This window comes from Pundamilia nyererei, unplaced genomic scaffold (genome assembly GCF_000239375.1).
Source record: "Pundamilia nyererei isolate P.nyererei 1_Seehausen unplaced genomic scaffold, PunNye1.0 scaffold00040, whole genome shotgun sequence".
Lineage (NCBI taxonomy): Eukaryota > Metazoa > Chordata > Actinopteri > Cichliformes > Cichlidae > Pundamilia > Pundamilia nyererei.
The window spans coordinates 3,612,095-3,632,793 of record NW_005187441.1 but is presented as its reverse complement, the minus strand read 5'-3'; positions in this window follow the sequence as shown (position 1 = coordinate 3,632,793).

Genomic DNA, 20,699 nt, shown 5'->3' with positions numbered 1-20,699 from the left:
CACGCACACACAACAAATCTCATTCCATCTGCAGCTGAAACTTGTGTGAGCAGTAACAGAAAATGTTCATAATGCATGCACAGAATCCCTCCAATTTGCATAGCACACAGGCATCAGCTACGGATACAAACACTAAAATAATCAGCACACGCTCCCATTATCAGCTAGTGCTTTCATTAATAATTCCGCGTCTTCACGTTTCCACATCTTTCAATCATGCCTCTGTCAGTCTACTCAGGGGAATAAGCTGTCTTCTGCTGACATATAGAAAATAACCCATCAAACTCAGTGTCAGTTTATACCTTTTCAAACCTGTGAAAAGGTAGCCAGTGGGCTGAAATGCAAATCATTTTCAACACCTACAACGTAAATTTTTCATGTGTCAATGTCCACTAAGGTCAGATGGAGTGCGTGAATGCAGCATAATTAATTATCTGACTATATACTGAGAGAATCCCAACATCTGTCCATCTATCCATCTATTTTCTGCTTCTTATCTCGGTCCAGAAAGTGGGGCACTGCAATCTAAGCACTAATGCCTCAACTTCACTCTACCTTTACCTCTACCCACCTTATTCAACTCTTCCGAGAGGACATGAGGTGTTCCGAAACTCTGAGATTTAGTCTCTCTACAATGTCCCGGGTATGCCCCAGGGTAGGTTGTCATGCCCTAACTATCTCATCTAGCAGGTGACAAGGGGGTAGTCTAGTCAGATACCTGAACCACCTCACCCCTCTCTTTTTTTGATATGAAGGAGTAACAGAGCTACACTGAATTTCTATGGATGGGCCCAGGCACCCTTTGGAGAAAACTTATTTCAGCATTGCCTGCCCACAAGAGACTGTGTTCACATCACTGCTGACAGTGTCACTTTTAGTTCCACTCTTCTCTCCCCCCCCCCACACACACACACACATCCCTTACTCAAAGTGGAGAATCCACCTTTTTCCATGAGAACCTTGGCCATGAGCATATAAAAGCTTCTGAAGTGATCCCTCGTTTAACTGACTATGACAAGATTTAGCGAGTTTTGGTGATATCAAAAGGATGCAGCAGTTACGTCCTCCACATTTGAGTAAAAGAAGACTAGATTTGACAGTGTTTCCACAATCTGGGAAATTAATATGACAAAACATTAATCTGCTTTGAGTCTTGAAAGCAAGGCCTCAATCGAGGCAGTTCCTAGCTACAAAATGAGTTTTGATTTTCTAAAATATAGAGCTAAATGAATGGAACAGAACAACCATTTGTGGAGTTAGGGATTTTTCTGAAAAGGAACTGTGGCCTATATAGTTAAGGGCAGTTATTCAATTCAATTCAATTTTATTTATATAGTGCCAAATCACAACATAAGTCGCCTCAAGGCGCTTCATAGATACAGAGAAAAACCCAACAATCATATGACCCCCTATGAGCAAGCACTTTGGCAACAGTGGGAAGGAAAAACTCCCTTTTAACAGGAAGAAACCTCCGGCAGAACCAGGCTCAGGGAGGGGCAGCCATCTGCTGCAACCGGTTGGGGTGAGAGAAGGAAGACAGGATAAAAGACATGCTGTGGAAGAGAGACAGAGGTTAATAACAGATATGATTCAATGCAGAGAGGTCTGTTAATACATAGTGAGCGAGAAAGGTGACTGGAAAGGAAAAACTCAATGCATCATGGGAGGCCCCCGGCAGCCTATGTCTATTGCAGCATAACTAAGGGAGGATTCAGGGTCACCTGGTCCAGCCCTAACTATATGCTTTAGCAAAAAGGAAAGTTTTAAGCCTAATCTTAAAAGTAGAGATAGTGTCTGTCTCCCGAATCCAAACTGGAAGCTGGTTCCACAGAAGAGGGGCCTGAAAACTGAAGGCTCTCCCTCCCATTCTACTTCTAAATAGTCTAGGAACAACAAGTAGGCCTGCAGAGCGAGAGCGAAGTGCTCTAATAGGGTGATATGGTACTACAAGGTCATTAAGATAAGATGGGGCCTGATTATTTAAGACCTTGTATGCGAGGAGCAGAATTTTGAATTCAATTCTGGACTTAACAGGAAGCCAATGAAGGGAAGCCAAAACAGGAGAAATATGCTCTCTCTTTCTAGTCCCTGTCAGGACTCTTGCTGCAGCATTTTGGATTAGCTGAAGGCTTTTCAGTGAGTTTTTTGGACATCCTGATAATAATGAATTACAGTAGTCCAGCCTGGAAGTAATAAATGCATGAACTAGTTTTTCAGCGTCACTCTGAGACAGGATATTTCTAATTTTAGAGATGTTGCGCAAATGGAAGAAAGCAGTCTTACATATTTGTTTAATATGTGCATTGAAGGACATGTCCTGGTCAAAAATGACTCTAAGGTTCCTCACAGCTTTACTGGAGGCCAAGGTAATGCCATCCAGAGTAAGAATCTGGTTAGATACCATATTTCTAGGCTTTTCAGGGCCGAGTACAATAACCTCAGTTTTATCTGAATTAAGAAGCAGAAAGTTAGCGGCCATCCAGGTATTTATGTCTTTAAGACATTCCTGCAGTTTAACTAATTGGTGTGTGTTATCTGGCTTCATGGACAGATAGAGCTGGGTGTCATCTGCATAGCAGTGAAAATGTATGCTATGTCTTCTAATGATACTGCCTAAGGGAAGCATGTATAATGTAAACAGAATTGGTCCTAGCACTGAACCCTGTGGAACTCCATAATTAACCTCAGTGTGTGAAGAGGACTCTCCATTTACATGCACAAACTGGAGTCTATTAGATAGATATGATACAAACCACTGCAGTGCAGTACCTGTAATACCTACAGCATGTTCTAATCGCTCTAATAGGATATTATGGTCATGCTGCACTAAGGTCTAGCAGGACAAGCACAGAGATGAGTCCACTGTCAGAGGCCATAAGAAGATCATTTGTAACCTTCACTAAAGCTGTTTCTGTGCTGTGATGAGCTCTGAAACCTGACTGAAACTCTTCAAATAAACCATTCCTCTGCAGATGATCTGTTAGCTGTTTGACAACTGCTCTTTCAAGGATTTTTGATATGAAAGGAAGGTTGGAGATTGGCCTATAATTAGCTAAGACTGCTGGGTCTAGAGATGGCTTTTTGAGTAAAGGTTTAACTACAGCTAGCTTGAAGGCCTGTGGTACATAGCCGATCATTAGAGATAGGTTGATCATATATTAGAGGAAGTAATTATTGAAGTTAACTCAGAAAGATCAATTAGAGAAAAAGAGTCTAACTTAACATCAATGGTACTAAATTTTATTTGTGAAGAAGTTCATGAAGTCATTACTAGTTAACATTAAAGGGATTGTTGGCTCACAAGAGCTCTGACTTTTTGTCAGCCTGGCTACAGTGCTGAAGAGAAACCTGGGGCTGTTCTTATTTTCTTCAATCAGTGATGAATAGTAAGATGTTCTGGCTTTGCAGAGGGCTTTCTTATAAAGCAGCAAACTATTTCTCCAGGCTAAATGATGATCCTCTAAATTTGTGATGGGGGTTGATTATTGATTATTCAGCAATTGCTTTACAAAGTCTTTAATGATTCATTCTTCTGAGGTAACCCTGTCCACCCTATTTTTTACTGGGACAGTTCATGGGGCTGTGTTGAGAAAAAACAACAGTAAGTGCAAGAAATTTCAGCTACCATGGCCAAAATCCTTCATCTAAAGCTAAAATGGCATGGTTAGGAAAAGCACAGCTGAGAATGATAACAGTAATAAAATACTCCCAGTCCAATACTTTATTTGATCAGCTATCCAGGATAGGTTCTGCATCTTTAGAAGCCACCTCACCTCTTAAACACCAGCTCTTCCTTATATTTCAGTCCAAATGACAGCCCTAATACCAGCTTGTGCTGGTTGTGAGTATTTGAGTCTTTTATTACTGTTAGCATAAACCTCACTGGAAGCCTTTTGGGCAGCTTGTTTTTCTTGATATCATTTTATCACACCTTGAAAGCTCTATAACAAACACACACTGTTCAACTTAGCCACAAGCTTTAGTTGTCACCCTGTGATGCTAATGGAGAGGTGTGTTCAAACAGATGTTCTAGATATCGTTACAGGAAGTGAAAAAGGCAGCAGGGATTTACTTATCTTGCCATGTGCAAAGGAACAGACATTACCAAATGATGTATTGGGGGGTCATTGAAACATGTTCTTACTGCACTATTGCAGAAGTATATGTCCTTCCCAAACACAAGCTAAGATAGAATGGTGGCAAGATTAGATGGGAGACTAAGTGTTCAGAAATCAAATTCAAAGAGCAGTCAAAGATTGGGGTGGGGAGTTGGGGTGGGGGGGGGCAAGATTGTATTTTGATTAAAGAGTTGTGATTGCACAACAGTCAGTTAAGATAAAAAATATGAAAGAGTACAGACTTTTGCTCTTGGTGTGTGCCTAACTCATACAGTTACACTACTCAAGTTCAAATCTCTGTTAAAGTACGGTTGCAGGAATCTTTTAAGACTCTGATAGACTTCATCTCGCCTTTGCATTTCCAAAGCAATCTAAAATTACATTTTTCTTGCCAACACATCAGTATATTTCCAGAAGGAGAACACTTAGCATCAAGCAAAGCCACTTTGCTCATGGCTAACCTTAAGGGAACAAAAACACTGAGAAAAGTTTGCCATAATAAGCACAAAGGAGGCTGAGAAAAGAAGAGCCCTAGGAAACAGATTGCGTAATATCACCTTGATGTGAAACCTGAACAGAGATGATACATAACAGCAGTAATGTAGCTTTCAGCTCTTCTTTTTGTGTTGGGGTCCACATTACCCCTAACTGTAATACCCAACTCAGAATTACTTTGTTACCATTGTGGAGTTGCTATGGCAACTCTTTTAGAAAGTCATTCAGAGTGTGTTTTTAGCAACAGGTTGTGTTTGCATAAAGAAAGTGACGGCACACGGCTAAGTTTGTATTTTATTTTATTTTTTTTGACAAAACGGATGTTGCCTTTTTTGAGTTATTAGCTGCTATTTTAATGTCTAGACAGTTTTAATCAGTGCATACTGCCACTGCTGAATAAAAATCTAATCATATTTTATGGAAGACAAATTTGTGGGTGTCAAGACAACCTGATTGGTGTAGTGTGGGTTGTCATAATATTCCACGGAGCAAAAGGCAGCTCTTTGCACTGTTACCGATATATTGCTAAGACAGGCTAATGTTATTTAATAACAGGATCTGCCTTTAAACTGATCACAGTGGCAAATAACACTTTTCTAAGTTGTCATGTTGCATTTTTCTCACTTTGTACGGCACTGAATAAGTGCATGTGAGATTTAGTTTAGGGAAGAATATAGCAGACTCTGTCTGAAGCACTGAGGGAGCTTTAGCACAACCGAATACGTGTTACTGTTGAAAAATGTAAAAAATATCTGGTTTTCTGAACCATTATCCCATTATCAAATCATCTAACAACTAATACTGAGCTAATACGTACTCAGTTTTGTGCTAGCTTTGATCTACAGGGTGGGCCATTTATGTGTTTGTGGCACATTTGTACATGTGAGGGGGCAAACTCCTCAAGATGGGTGGTGACCATGTCAGCCATCTTGGATACAACTTTTGTTTTTTCAATAGGAAGAGGGTCATGTGACACATCAAACTTATTGGTAATGTCACAAGAAAAACAATGGTGTGCTTGGTTTCAATGTAACTTTATTCTTTCATGAGTTATTTACAAGTTTCTGACCACTTATAAAATGTGTTCAATGTGCTGCCCATTGTGTTGGATTGTCAATGCAACCCTCTTCTCCCACTCTTCACACACTGATAGCAACACCGCAGGAGAAATGCCAGCACAGGCATCCAGTATCCGTAGTTTCAGGTGCTGCACATCTCGTATCTTCACACCATAGACGATTGCCTTCAGATGACCCCAAAGATAAAAGTCTAAGGGGGTCAGATCGGGAGACCTTGGGGGCCATTCAAATGGCCCACGGCGACCAATCCACTTTCCAGGAAACTGTTCATCTAGGAATGCTCGGACCTGGCACCCATAATGTGGTGGTGCACCATCTTGCTGGAAAAACTCAGGGAACGTGCCAGCTTCAGTGCACAAAGAGGAAGCACATCATCATGTAGCAATTTCAAATATCCAGTGGCCTTGAGGTTTCCATTGATGAAGAATGGACCCACTATCGTTGTACCCCAAATACCACACTAAACCATCACTTTTGTTGTTCCAACAGTCTTGGAGGGATCCATCCAATGTGGGTTAGTGTCAGACCAATAGCGGTGGTTTTGTTTGTTAACTTCACCATTCACATAAAAGTTTGCCTCATCACTGTACAAAATCTTCTGCGTGAACTGAGGGTCCTGTTCCAATTTTTGTTTTGCCCATTCTGCAAATTCTGTGCGCCGATCTGGGTCATCCTCGCTGAGATGCTGCAGTAGATGGAGTTTGTAAGGGTGCCATTTGTGAGTAGCTAATATCCGCTGAAGGGATGTTCGACTAATGCCACTCTCCAGTGACATGCGGCGAGTGCTACGCTGTGGGCTCTTGCTGAATGAAGCTGGGACAGCCACTGATGTTTCTTCATTAGTGACAGTGACAGTTTTCTGACAAATCCAACACTGAACCAGTTTCACGAAACTTAGCAAGCAGTTTGCTAACTGTAGCATGGGAGATGGGTGGTCTCGTAGGGTGTCTTGCATTGAAATCTGCTGCAATGACCCGGTTACTGCGTTCACCAGATATCAATACAATTTCGATCCGCTCCTCACGTGTTAACCTCTTCGACATGTCAATGGCTTTGAACAAAGAGAAACTTATAAATAACTCATGAAAGAATAAAGTTACGTTGAAACCAAGCACACCATTGTTTTTCTTGTGACATTACCAATAAGTTTGATGTGTTACATGGCCCTCTTCCTATTGAAAAAACAAAAGTTGTATCAAAGATGGCCGATTTCTAAATGGCCACCATGGTCACCACCCATCTTGAGGAGTTTGCCCCCTCACATATACTAATGTGCCACAAACAGGACTTTAATATCACCAACCATTCCCATTTTATTACGGTGTATCCATATAAATTGCCCACCCTGTACTAGAAATACAAAAGCAGAGAGACACTTTTCTGTAATTCCCGCACACCACGGTATTGACATGCCTTTATATTTGGATTCCTTAACTGATTTTACATGCTTTTGTGGAATAGTCAAAGTTGTTGATATATAGAGACAGTAAGGGAAATATGAAAAAGAAAACCCTTGCCTCCTTTTTTATCCATTCGTGTACAGTGGATTGACAAACTTGCAGTAACCCAAAGCTCTACTGGATTGAGATCTGGTTACTGCTATTTGAATGCAATGAACTCACTGTCATGTTCGAGAAACCAGTTTGAGATGATTTGAGCCGTCAGAAGATAGGTACACCGTGGTCATAAAGAGATGGTGTGAAGCAATATTCATTACCAACTGAGCATCGTTTAAACGTCACAGCCTACCTAAGGGGTCCAAAATGTGTCAAGAAAATTTCCCGCGTCATTACACTACTACCCGACAGTCAGAACCTCCCATATACAGGATGAATCCATTTTTCCTGTTGTTCATGCCATATTCTGACCCTACCGTCTAAATGTCACTGCAGAAATCGAGACACATCAGACCAGGCAATATCTTCTACTGCCCAATTTTAGTTATCCAGTACAAATTTTATCCTCAATTTTCTCTTTTAGCCTTACAGCCACCTGGTGTGGTCTGTTTCTGCTGTATCCCTTGTTTTTCAAGATTTGAAATGTTCTGCATTCAGAGATACTTTTCTGCGTACCGTGGATGTAACTAGTGGTTATTTAAGTTGCTGTTTTCCTATCATTTTGGAATTTTCTTGGCAATCTCTTCCGGCTTAACACATTAACAAGGCATTTTAACCCAATGAAATCTAGCTTACTAGAAATATTCTCTTTTTTGGACCATTTGCTGTAAACATAATAGATGAAAATCCAGGTAAAACAGCAGATTCTGAAACACTCAGATCAGCCAATCTGGCACCAGCAACTGCACTGCATTCAAAGTCCCTTGCGTTAACTTTCTTCCACATTCTGATACCTGGTTTGAACCTGAGCAGGTCCTTTTGATCATGTCTACATGCCTAAATGCATTGAGTTGGTGCCATGGGAACTGGCTGATTAGATAACTGCATTAAAAATTAAATGAACAGGTGTACTTACCACTGAGTGTATTTTCTGCTCGATTATGTTTGCTTGTGAGGTATCAAAAATACTTTTTAAATCAACACCAGTTTACTTTTTATGCTATTTATGCAGATTTCAACATGTTCTTTGTATATTTAAAGTTGTAAATCTTGTGCTACCCAAGTACTAGTGATGAACCTTGCAAGTTATATCCAACAAATCAACCATCCTAACCTACCTAACAGCCTGACCTATACTTTGTCAGGCTTCACAATCAGACTGGCTTTAACTGAAAAGAGAATATATCTTATATTTTCTGTCATTTTGATTATTCTGAAGATGGGATTTTAGATAAAGTGTGATAAACACCTCTCATTATATCAGCAGTTGTTCTTGAAGTAGTTGAAGTGTTTGTTTTCTTAGTCATTAACCTTTAAACAAGGGAAATGCTGAGATGTAGCAACATTTTCAACATTTTTAAAGCCCAGAATAAACAGAAATGGTTTCCAACACCTCCATTCATGCTAATGTGATCAGTGTAAAAGGCAAGTGTGAATAATGTATCCTATTAAGCACTGTGAGACTAGTTGCTCCAGCCCAGCTATAACCACTGTTACCTGCAATCTGCTGCCATGCAAAGATGACATAGTTTCTGTTGCTGTCAGCATGACGCCAAGGACATGAAGCAAGAGGGGGACACTATTTCCAGACAGCTATTGTTCTCACTCACACAGAGAGGCCAACACAGGTAGAGAACACTGAGGCCTAAATGTGCTAACTGCTAAAGCCTTGGAGGGCACTCTGAGTGGGAAGGTTTGTGCGTGCCAAGAGCCACTCGCTTTGTCTCCTTTGCTTGAGTGAGGAGCAAGCCTTAAACACAACACAATCACACCTGTGAGCTTTTCAAATCTCTGGAAGCTTATAGCCTTTCGAGAAATCAGAGCGGAAACAACCAGGATTTCTTCTAGTAAAAGCAAGGCATCTCTGTCGACAGCTGATAGGCAATGTCTTGGAATGAATAATTTGAGGGTTTTTTTTGCTGGAAATGAATAGTCTTTTATAAAGGACAATTTCACATTAGTGAACCTTCACTGTTAGACTTAACTAAAATTACAACATAATAATGATAAATACAGTTAATTCCAGTTCTGTGGAATGAAACAAGTATGTGGAATGACATTAGAATATTTGGAATGAAACTTGAATATATTCAATGGAAACTGATGTGACAGAGACTCTGTGTTGTAGATGATTGTGCGTGATATTATAGCATATGATCCCTACAAAGGGCACAACAAGTGAGACAGCACAGAATGTAATGGCAGCAATCCTAAGTAATGGAGAGATCATTATCACCCTGCCATCACCCTGCAAACTAATATTAGTAATAAGACAAACTATAGTAGTACCGATGAAGAAATCTATTCACGGTTTTACTGTAGTAGACTGATGCAGTGAACCATTAGCTGACCTTTAGAGAGACTAAAAGCCACGGGAATACTGGCTGAAGAGGGAAATAATCCCATTTTAGAGACTTATGAAGCCTGTTTAATTTGTGGCACAGCTCAGACCTAAATATTTTGGTCAGAGTTGGCCATTGCACAGACTGAGCATCTAGCTTTTTCCTGTATGTTCCTAGAGCACTATAGTACTACAGAACTACTGGAAAAATGGGCTTTGTTTCAGCATCCAGTTTAGATCTTGGTGATTTTTAAATCTATTTTACTCAAGAGTTCATTTAATTTTCATTTATTTTTTAGCTTTCATTTGCTGGTTAGCTGCATTTTGTATGTTAATTATTAATGTTAATTTTGATAATTTGGTTAATGTACTAAAAAAATACATGAGCATGCTCTTTTTGTCACTTAAACCTATTTGATGAGCTATAGACGTTTCTAAAACACTATATAATGATGAGTTGTGTTATTTCTATATATAGACATAGCTACTCTATAGCTGCATGCTGTGTTACTATAGTCACATCAGTCAAATGTGAGGCCATGATTTTGGAAACTAAAGCCTGTCCAAATTTGAGTCATTGCAACTGTACAGTCGGATGACTGTACAGTTGCAAGGGGAAACACGCGCAAATCCACAACAGAATGGCTAAAAAAGAAAACACTGCTGTTTGCAATATATAAGTTACTTTACACACTATAATGTCCAAAATTTACCAAGGCATTTTACAGGAACTCTTAATTAATAAAGCAGAGGTTTCATGAAGCATTCTATTATAAACTTACAGTGGTATTGTCTTCGGTGTGGTAGCATGGTTAGCACAAATTTCTCAAGTCTTTCGGTTGGATCAAAGATTATAATAAAATTGTTTTTGGGATTGTTCCAATAACCATTGGCTAATTAAACAACATCCTCTCATCACCTATTAAATCTTCTCTCAACACGATTCTTGAGAACACGTAAAAATAACTGCAAAGGTGCAACAAAGAAAAAAGGAGCAGAGGAAAATCAATCAAAGTTTTACTTTAATCGGTCACCCTTCTATGCATTGCTAAAGAAAAACAAATCCCAAAGTAATAAATCTAGTGACTACAGAAGCGTAGAGCTGCCACCCAGGCAAAAGAAAAATACAAGTGTATCACGTTATAACGTGAAAGGTTTATTGTTCTAACAAGATACTTTTCCTGTTTGTACAATATACTATCATGTTTGTACAATATAGGATCACGTTCGTACAATATAAATATTATATTGTACGAACGTGATAATTATGTATATTGTAATAACGTGATATTATGTTGTTCAAACGTGAAAAGTATATTGTACAAACATGATAGTATATTGTACAAACAGGAAAAGTATCTTGTTAGAACAATAAACCTTTCACGTTATAACGTGATACACTTGTATTTTTCTTTTGCCTGGGTGGCAGCTCTACGCTTCCGTAAGTGACAGACTAAATAATAAAAAAAATAACTAAAATATGACTATGTATCATTCTGTTACCATTTAAAACAGCAGCTACAATTGTTTTTGTGCCAGCTGAGGTTTTCTTAGGTGATGCAGATTTTATTTTGATTTCAGCAGAGCTAACCTTTGGAAGCTATACTCATAAAGGATTATGGGAAATGAATGAAAAAAAAAGGGGTCCATGACAAGGGGAATGTCCTTTCTTCCACTATTATGACGACAGAACTCATTATATTAGGATGATAGCTCGGTGATGAATATAAGAATCAAATGTCAAACAGTGTCCAAGAATAACCCTACAGTTGCAAATTATCGTTCTGGGGGTTACTCCACAGATTGCTGAGGACCTTTGAATGTGCTGTCAAAAACAATTAATCACTCGACAGTTTAGCAGCACCAAATGGCACTATGAGGAAGATGTAATTATAAATGTAATGTGCACAGTGATTAGGTATCCAAGGTTTAAAATGATGCTAAGTTAGAAATAAAATGAACACCACCCACAAGCCAAATGCTAATAGATTTTGGCCGTGTTGAGTGAATCTCTTAATGAACTGAATGCATAAATGTGTCTGTCCAGAGTGTTTTTAGGAGGCACCTGAAAAAAATGGGTCCACTGTTTTATAGCTTTGTTCTCTGGCAGAGCCGACCAAATTTCTGACACATAGAGCAAAAGGACACAATCTAACACTGGTTGTAGGCCATGTGCAATTAAATTCTTCCCTGACTGGTATAAAATTTAATGGATAGGCACGATCACGTAAGCTCTTATGCCATCATGCTGCTGGTCATTATGCCTTGAAGTAATTAAGTCATCATAAAATCATTAATCATTATCTCAGCGAGAGGGGAAAAGTGGTTGCCAATTTATGCTACATCTAAGGGATTTGTGACATTAATGCAGTTCAGTTAACAGAGCTTAAGTCAAGAAAATAACTCAAGTATTTTTCAGTTGGTGTCTCTGATTACTTAGACTATTTTGCACATGAGCAATCTTTAATCTCTTAACAACATTCAACAGGTCACCAGTGAATTGGTGTAGGGTCAGGGTTAGGTTTGGGCCACATGCTAAAAAGCGAAGATACTACTGTTCAGACTCTTCCGATTATCTTAGAATTACAGTTGTTCGCTTATAAGATCACCACATCTACGAGTGAGGTTTAGGGTTGTGCTTCAGCCATATGTTAAATCACCTACCATTCAGAAACTACAAGATGTTACTTTCACATGAAGTCCCTTTTGTGAAAAGCTTTTCCATTGTGGAGTTCAAACAGGTGAAAATTTAATAAGGGTAAAACACTATCCCTAACTCCAGTGGGGGTTATGTGGCTAAAATAAACATTTATTGTTCTCAGTGGCATGCAAGTTTTCGGAACAATGTTGCCTATGTGTATTTCATACACTGCCATATAGGGATACATTGGATTCATAACCACTGTGTCTTTTTAAATTCTGTATATGGAATGTTGTACTTGAGACCTATTAAACTCTGTTCCACTCGGATGCTAAACCAAATTAGCTGAGGTCTTGATCTCCACTCAGAGTAACGTGTTACCATTTACTTGCTCGATTAGTATTCTGTTAGAATGTAGATGCTATAATCAGAAATGCGCAGGAGCATTAAGGGAGCGAATGAGTGAGAGATTCCATGAATGAGCAAACTCTCACCGTGTATGAAGAGAAAACTTGGAGGGAGGGTTATATAGGAGAGGGATAAATCTCAGCAGAAACCCCTCTCCAATAAAGCTCCATTTTTTTCCTCTGTTCTTTATAAATAGAACAATTCAATAAAATCCCACTGAGACATTGGATAAATCAATTTTCTACCATTGTATCCAACGCATCTTCAGTCTTTTCTGCCACAAGCTTTTATTGCTCTGGCAGTTTTTTAAATCTCTTTATGAAGATGAATTAACATCATTATTAAAAGATTGTGAGAACATTTTTATAGTCTATTAATGAACTTTTTTTGGGGGGGGGGGGGGGAATAGAGTGGCAGAAGAGTTGAAGCATGAAATCAGGAAATGCCCTTTCTGCACCTTCCTTTTCTTGTAGACGGGGAAAAAACTTCCAAGAAACTCACAGAATGTGAGACATCAAAGTAAATGTATAGGAAGAAAATTATTCTGAGAAACTGAAAAAAGCACAATCAGACTTTCCATGCCGTCTGATGTGATTTGCTTCTTATCATCAGAAAGCAAGACGGCAATTTTGTTTCCCAGGCTGTCGACTGTCTTAGAACTGCTGTGAATGGGTGAGTGGACCTGCCAAAGAGTCTTTGGTAGCCTGTCAGTTACAGTGACTGGGGCTGCCCAAAAAGCACATAGCCTGCCCAGCGCTTTTGATTAGACCACCACAACCAGCCAGCAATTCACATTCTCGACAAAAGAGAACTATGCAGGTTTTAATCTAATAGTGAGCTGGGGAAAAACTTTAAAGAAATAAAAAATGTCTTAAAAAGAATCCCAACTGCTTTGGCTAGACGTCTTAAGCCCTTTTGAAATTAATTTATAATTAAAAGCCTGACTTGCCAAAAGTTGATAATAGCCACTAGCAGGAGCTTCTATTTAAGTGAGGGAGAAGTCCTTTTGAAGTTTCCATGGCAGACAGTTGAGTCGGGCTCTGGAAGCCGATCTTTGGACTGCAGGTTCAGGTTTCATCAACACAGTGAAAAGCTGTTCCTATTTTAAGACAGCAGGTTATGGAAGTTTTATCAAAGAGTTGAGTCAAAGTCGATGAAACAAGAAAAGTCAATGAAATGAAACAGCAACACTGATCTTTATAGATTCATTTCTCTAACTTCTCCTCATTCCATATCTGCAATTGTAATATTATAGCTCTCTCTAGAGAGCTGTGAACAATCTTGTTTCATTTTAAGCAGCAAGTCTTTATCACCGGAACGAGCGTACACTCTTTCTACTGACCTTAAAGCTTATTTTCCAACCTCTGCTTGTTCACCTGTAAATTAATCCACAGATATCAAGGCCCAAACTTTAAAAATAACACTGATGTATTGAATGTTCATTTGCCTCTTTATATGGCACTCAGTTTCCCATACTCAAGAACCCATAAAATAAGATACGACCTATTGTTGTTGTCTTTGTCCTCATCCTAAGATTTTCTGTAAGACAAAGCGCTCTTCGTATGAGTGTCATCCATTTGCCCTCAGTCAAGGCCCCTTCTTATCTTTCCCAGCTCTTTCTCCTTCATATCCTTGGACACACTCTTTTGCTCTGTCTTCAGATCTGTTTCTGACCCTTAATCTCCTTGTTCTGCCCTAAGAGCTTGTCATCTCACTAAGCACTGCTAACTCTAGCATGGCTTACATGACCGAAAAGGGCAATATATGGCTCCGACTTGATGAAATTGTATTGATCCAGTTAGTAAATCTAGTCCGCTGAAGAGTCTTGATGACAGTCTGGACGCTTGCATTCTTAAGTCCAGTGCAGATTTAATTGAAAAAAAGGGTGAGAGTGAAAGCTAGTAAATCATTTTCCTACTTGTGCAACCACAGCATAAAGACCAACAAAATAAAGTGAGTGCTCTTTGATACAAACGTTATGGCTTCTGCGCTGTCCTCTGCCAACGTTAAATTTATCTTAATTATCACTAATATGAGGTCTGCTCCCTCATCCTCTATTGCCCAGTGAGTCACTTGGCACGCATTATCGCCATCAATACCTGCTGTGTGGGAATATTTTGAATGTTCCACACATTTTCAGATATCTTTCTGTACAGAGAAGAACGCTGCATTATCCACTTAGTAGTAAAACTCTAGAAAACTGCTGCTGCCATCCCCCCCCCCCAAAAAATAAAAATGCTTAAATGCAAAGAATATAAGCTTTTAGAAGTGAGAAACGTAATTCATGCATGGCAGAATGTGATAGCCGCAACAAGTGCAATATCATGACAATCCAATGTTTTTTTTACTAGCTGTATCACTCCAGTGAATTACTGAGATTGCACAACATTACACTTTTTGATTGAGCACCTACGGGACTGTTTTTGTGTTAAACTGTGTATGTGCATATACAAAGCCATAGAAGTGCACATAAATATATGGTCACATAATGAGAGTAATAAATTCAAAAAATTAATTGACATTGGAGACTTGCACAAATCACAAACGAGTATTGTTTTTATTCCCTCCTTAATGTTACAGTTTACTTTCAATTTCAAAGTTGTGTCATTTGCAGAGGAAAGGCAAATGACAACATCCACGATGATGAAAGATCTTTCCAACATATAATTTTGCTTGACAGTCTTTCCCCTGGCTACAGGAACTTTTAAAGCATTAGTCACTTCAGAGTCGGCAGTGTGGCAGAGACAGTGTGTGGGAGAGAAATGAAAGACAAAGATGTGCTGGGGGAGAGATGGCTGCATGGGCTTACATCTATGTTTCCATAACACACAGGCATGATACCACCAAAGGAACATATCCAAATGTACACAGCATTTATTAAAATCACCCACACACTGATAAAAATTTTAAAATCCTTTGCTGGCAGCCTGTGTATAGACATTCATTTTATCTTATGTACTGGTAGTTTAATGCTGCCCTTTGTGAGCAAAGCTGGGTCTATTCAAATTCAGAAAATCACTACTCGAGTCAGTGTCACTCAAATAAACTGCTCGGGTTTCTTTCATTTTGACCTTCTCTCCAGTAATCCTAGATTTATTGCAGTGTGCTGTGAAATTTATCACAACACTTCCCAATAAGAAGCTGGAGAGAGGTTGCCACTTTCATTCTCTCATTATTGTTCTGAGATTTGAATGATGTATTGTTTTTAGCATGCTAACAGCACTGGCTCTAGGGTTGTCAGTGTTATTCCGACTGTCTCTGGCCCGGTCTACACTTTGATTCTGACTGAAATATCTCGGCAAGTACTAGATGAATCACCAGCTGCCATTTTGTACACACTTCCATGCGTTCCCAGGAGAGTAAACTGTGACTGCATTGATCCACTGGCTTTTTATCTAATGCCACCCACAGGTTGACATGTCTGGCTTTTAGTGACATATCTTGACAAGAACTGGATATATTGTCCCTGAGAGAATGAATCTTGATGACTTTGTTGATCCACTGACATTTGATGGTGGTTTGCACCTGCTAAACATCAGCATCGTAACATTGCCATTGTGAACGCGTAAGACATTATCATAGGCTTGCGAACATTGTCACGAGGAGTACTTTAGCACTGATATTTTGTGATATTGGGGCAAGAATCCTGCTTTAACCCTCTATAGTATATTATCACCAATAATTACAAGTAGCTCTAACCCTATGTTAACAGAAATTATTTGGCACCAAAGCTACTTGTGTAGCTTTACTTGTGTAAAGATTATGTCTAGTGTTTACACTGACATAGTAATAGCAGTGTAAACTGGGGACATTTAGAAGCTTCCCAGTTAAAGCTTTACCTGCTGCTATGCTAGTTATTAAGAGGCAGACGTTAGCATATTTGGACAAGAGGGTTGAGTGGAAGCAAGAAAGACACAGAATACGGTAAGTAGTGCTATAGTAAAAGTCTAATAAAAAACTAGAAATGCATTTACCAGATCTGGAGCAGATATTTCTTGAATGATCTGTACCATGCAGCAAATAACGCAGCAAATCAGATCCCTAAATAACGACAGTTCCACACTTCCACTTCCGCACTGGCTTAATTTTACTACTTACTCTGCATGTTGAAAAATTAATCTTAAAATAATTAATAATAGGGGTATTTGGTTCGGCTTTTATTGCTACTAATGTACAGAGATGGGCAGTAACGCGTTACAAGTAACGCGTTACTGTAATCTGATTACTTTTTTCAAGTAACAAGTAAAGTAAGGGATTACTATTGCAAAATCGGTAATTAGATTACCGTTAATTTCCCGTAGGAACGCTGCGTTACTGCATTACTAAAACCGTGATTTTTTTGCGAGAATGTCTCATGACAGTGACGTAAGCGAGTGCGCCGTTGGTGACAACAGCTGTGTGCAGGTCAACAATGGATCACATATCGATTGTGGGAGAGAGTATGAGTGTGCAGCGTTTAAAGCGTGGAAGTACTGACCTTACTTTGAGTTTGATTCCATAAAAAGTGACAAAAACATTAGCGTTCGTTGTGCGTGGGAAGAAAACTTTTTACAGCGAAAAAAACCCCTAAACTTCCAAGCAAGCACCGAGTGCGCAACGACGTAATGGGAAACTCACAGAGAAACTCACGGATTCTTCAACTGACCGCGGCACACCTGCACCAGGGTAAACCTCCGCCTACCCCACTCCTGCTTTACAGGTGAAAATAGAGCAACAGGACCGCTGAGTCTTTGACTTTATTTATTTTCTGCTGTGTTTTACTTGCATCTATTTGAAAGAGTGAGTGTAAACACAAAAAATATTTTATTTTATGTGCTGGAATGTGTAGAAAATAGGTTTAAATTTTAAACTGATTTATTCAAGTCAGAGAATATAATAAAATTTTTGCTTGATGCATAAAGTTAAAAGATTAAAACTGATAAAACAAGTTAAAAAAAAAGAGACTTTTCCATTTGATTACATTTTGTATGATGGATTATGTAGAAAAAGTAGAATTGGGCTGAAAGATCTATCGCTTTATCACCTCTTCAGGTTGTAAATCGTGTTTTTAAAAAGTAACTAAGTAACTAAGTAATTAATTACTTTTGAAAATAAGTAATCAGTAAAGTAACGGGATTACTTTTGGGGAAGTAATCAGTAATTACTTACTGATTACTTTTTTCAAGTAACTTGACCAACACTGCTAATGTGATTAAATATGATTCCAAGAGGTCCTGAGCAACTTGCACACATCTCAGAGACATCACTGAACTCTTCCAAAACAACAGTATTTGATGCCAAAGGAATGCAAATAGTTTTACGAGCATTATGCTAGCAATTAGCTTAAAGCAACATCAAGACTTATTTTTACCAGTTTTGCTAGCTAAATCTGTTTTAACAAGCACTGGTCGTCTCGACAGCATTGTCATCTGATCCAGATGTTCTAGAAGCAGAACAGAAATTACTTTAGTTTCGCAGCACATTAGCAACACAACAGCTACTTTATAATACATTAGGAGAGCTAGCATTAGATGCATGTTAAGGCCCGGTTTGTAGCTGTAATGCTCCCTCTGTGGCGCCTCATAACATGCACAAAGTACACTATCAATCTTTCCTCCCTTTACAGAGCATGGCTCAATCACCCTCCTGACAAGTGCAGCCATCTCTCATTTGGACACCCATGTTATCCAACTGGCAGTGCTCACATTACAGGCGTGCCTACTCCTTTCTCTGTCTGCTTGACGTGAACCTGCTGCCGCCACACAATAGCAACTTTCTGTGGGCTGCAGGACTTGTCTACAGGGGGATTTTTAGCTGAGGCTCCCTCTAATCGGGCTAATTCTGAATCACCCTGGCCATTCCAAAGGGTGCGTTCATCGTGCTGTATTAATCTTTGGGTGAACTGATGCTGAACTCTTTATCAGCTAGGGGAGGAGGGTGTATAATTGCCTTCGAGAGGAGATGGGGAGAAAAGGAGAGGCGAGGCGATCCCACCTCCCTCTTTGAATGTCTCGCTTATGCTCAACAAATATCCTGCTGCTGTTTGCCAACATCTTCTTTTTTTGACAGTGTGAGAGAGAAAAATAATGTTCACTGGACAGCTACTTGTCATATGCAACATCTGACATCAGCTATCATCATCACGACCTTCATCGTGATCGCTAACATATCAAGTTTTAATGAGCAATATCTAGCTCTTTGTTTGCCTGCTACCTGATAAGAAAACAGGATCAACTTGATGTTTTTGTGCGTTACATTTCCTGGTGAAAAGGCCCATGAAATTTACATCCTATAGGTAGCATGTATACATGGTAACTCCCAAGCAAAACTGCTGAGCAAAATGCTTTCTGCTGATTTTGGTTACGCGTCTCCTAAAAGCCTCACTTCCATGTAGAGTGAAGGAGGGGAGCGAGGTGGAGGAGGTTCGTAGAGTTCTGTGGTAACCTAAATAATTACACGGCCTGTTCTCCCAGAGTGATTAATTATATCTGCAGAAAGGGATTTCTTATTTTAGAGCCCTCCACAGACAAGGGCTGGTGGGGAGAAAGACATGAAGAAGGGGAAAAAAAGAAGACAAAATACAAGGAGGCCCTTATCAAACCTTTCTTGACAGATTTAGGCTGTATGCGAGACTTGCAGAGTAATATCTTTTTTCCCTCCTTTCTGGTCAGCTTGCAAGAGCTGTACTGAGAACATGAAGGATTTAAAGTGAATCAGTGTTTCACAGTGAGCATAATTAACTGCATTTGAGGATCTTGACAGGATACTGGGAAAAATTTTATAGCATAAATGCCTATAGCATTTGAGAAGGATTAGAACGTCTCATGCCCATTACTTCACATAATTTCCTCATTTTTCCTTATCTGTATGTACCAGAGTGGCCCTTCCCCAAACTTTGTGAACATACATGTCTCAGTTGGCTGGGAGGGTTTTCCCCACTGGCTGACTCCCTGCAGCCTGCTTTGTCACATTGCAGACCAGTATTTAAATTTGTTATGATGCAGCTTAACATGGCATTGCGCTGAGGTTTGGTTGGGAGGTCAAAGAAGGCTGAAAATCTCATAAGACCTTATCCTCATTGGCTCACTATGTTTTCCATATGGAAAACTCAGATTTGGATGCTATTGTGAATAGAGCTAAATCTGTGAACCACTTTAAAGAGAAAATGAGTGAAAGTAAAGGTAAACAACAGTCAACAGCTGAACACGATCATGATATGATATCTGACAAAGCCCATTCAGATGGACTCAAGAATGCCTTTATCAAAACCACGTCTCATTTCAAATGTGTTCATTTGCGTTACCGTTATTTTGAAACCAGATGACTTTTGGCTTATTAATGCTACAGTCACTATAGCGAAAACAGTTGTTGGAGATTGCAGCATGATCAAAATTAATGCACGTGTGTGCAATAAACTTGCAATCTCATTGAATTTGAAATGGTTGCTTTGAAGATGGGAACCTGGACTTGCCTCTTCAGGTTTTTGGGGGATGTTGCTAACTCCGGGTCCGATAAAAGGCACCACAGTAGATGTGCTCGGTGCGAGGTCTCACAGCAAGCTATCAAATACGGCGCATTTCTCGGCTTTGAAAAAAACGCTATGCGTCGCCAGGTGTTTCGTCGGATTTTAGGTGTTACCTCCTTTGACAGTGTCACAGTATCAGCTTAAAGTACTTGTTGCAGGCTGCTGAGTTTGCATCCTTTGCTGTGAAGTACAGCCAGACTTTTGACCGCTTCGCCTTGGGTATTTTTAATCTGTAGCTCTGCTCTAAAAGAACGTACTGACCTGGACCCGCCTACTATCCTCGGAAACGTAAAATGATTGGCTAGAATTTAAAGTGTATCACAGCTCAGGATAAAATAAAGCACCGAAATTTGCGCTGCTCTTCGGTCTGGTTACTACCGTGATGGCACCGGTTCTGACAGATTTATGAGTGAACTTGACTTTAAGTGACTTACAGGTTTCTTTGAAAAATACTTTCTTATATCCAGGTTCTTTTTGCTGCCATCCTCCTCTCCTCCTTGCAGTTCCTGCAGCGCAGGTTTGCCGCTGCTAAAACTAAACAGAGCTCCCTGAAAGGC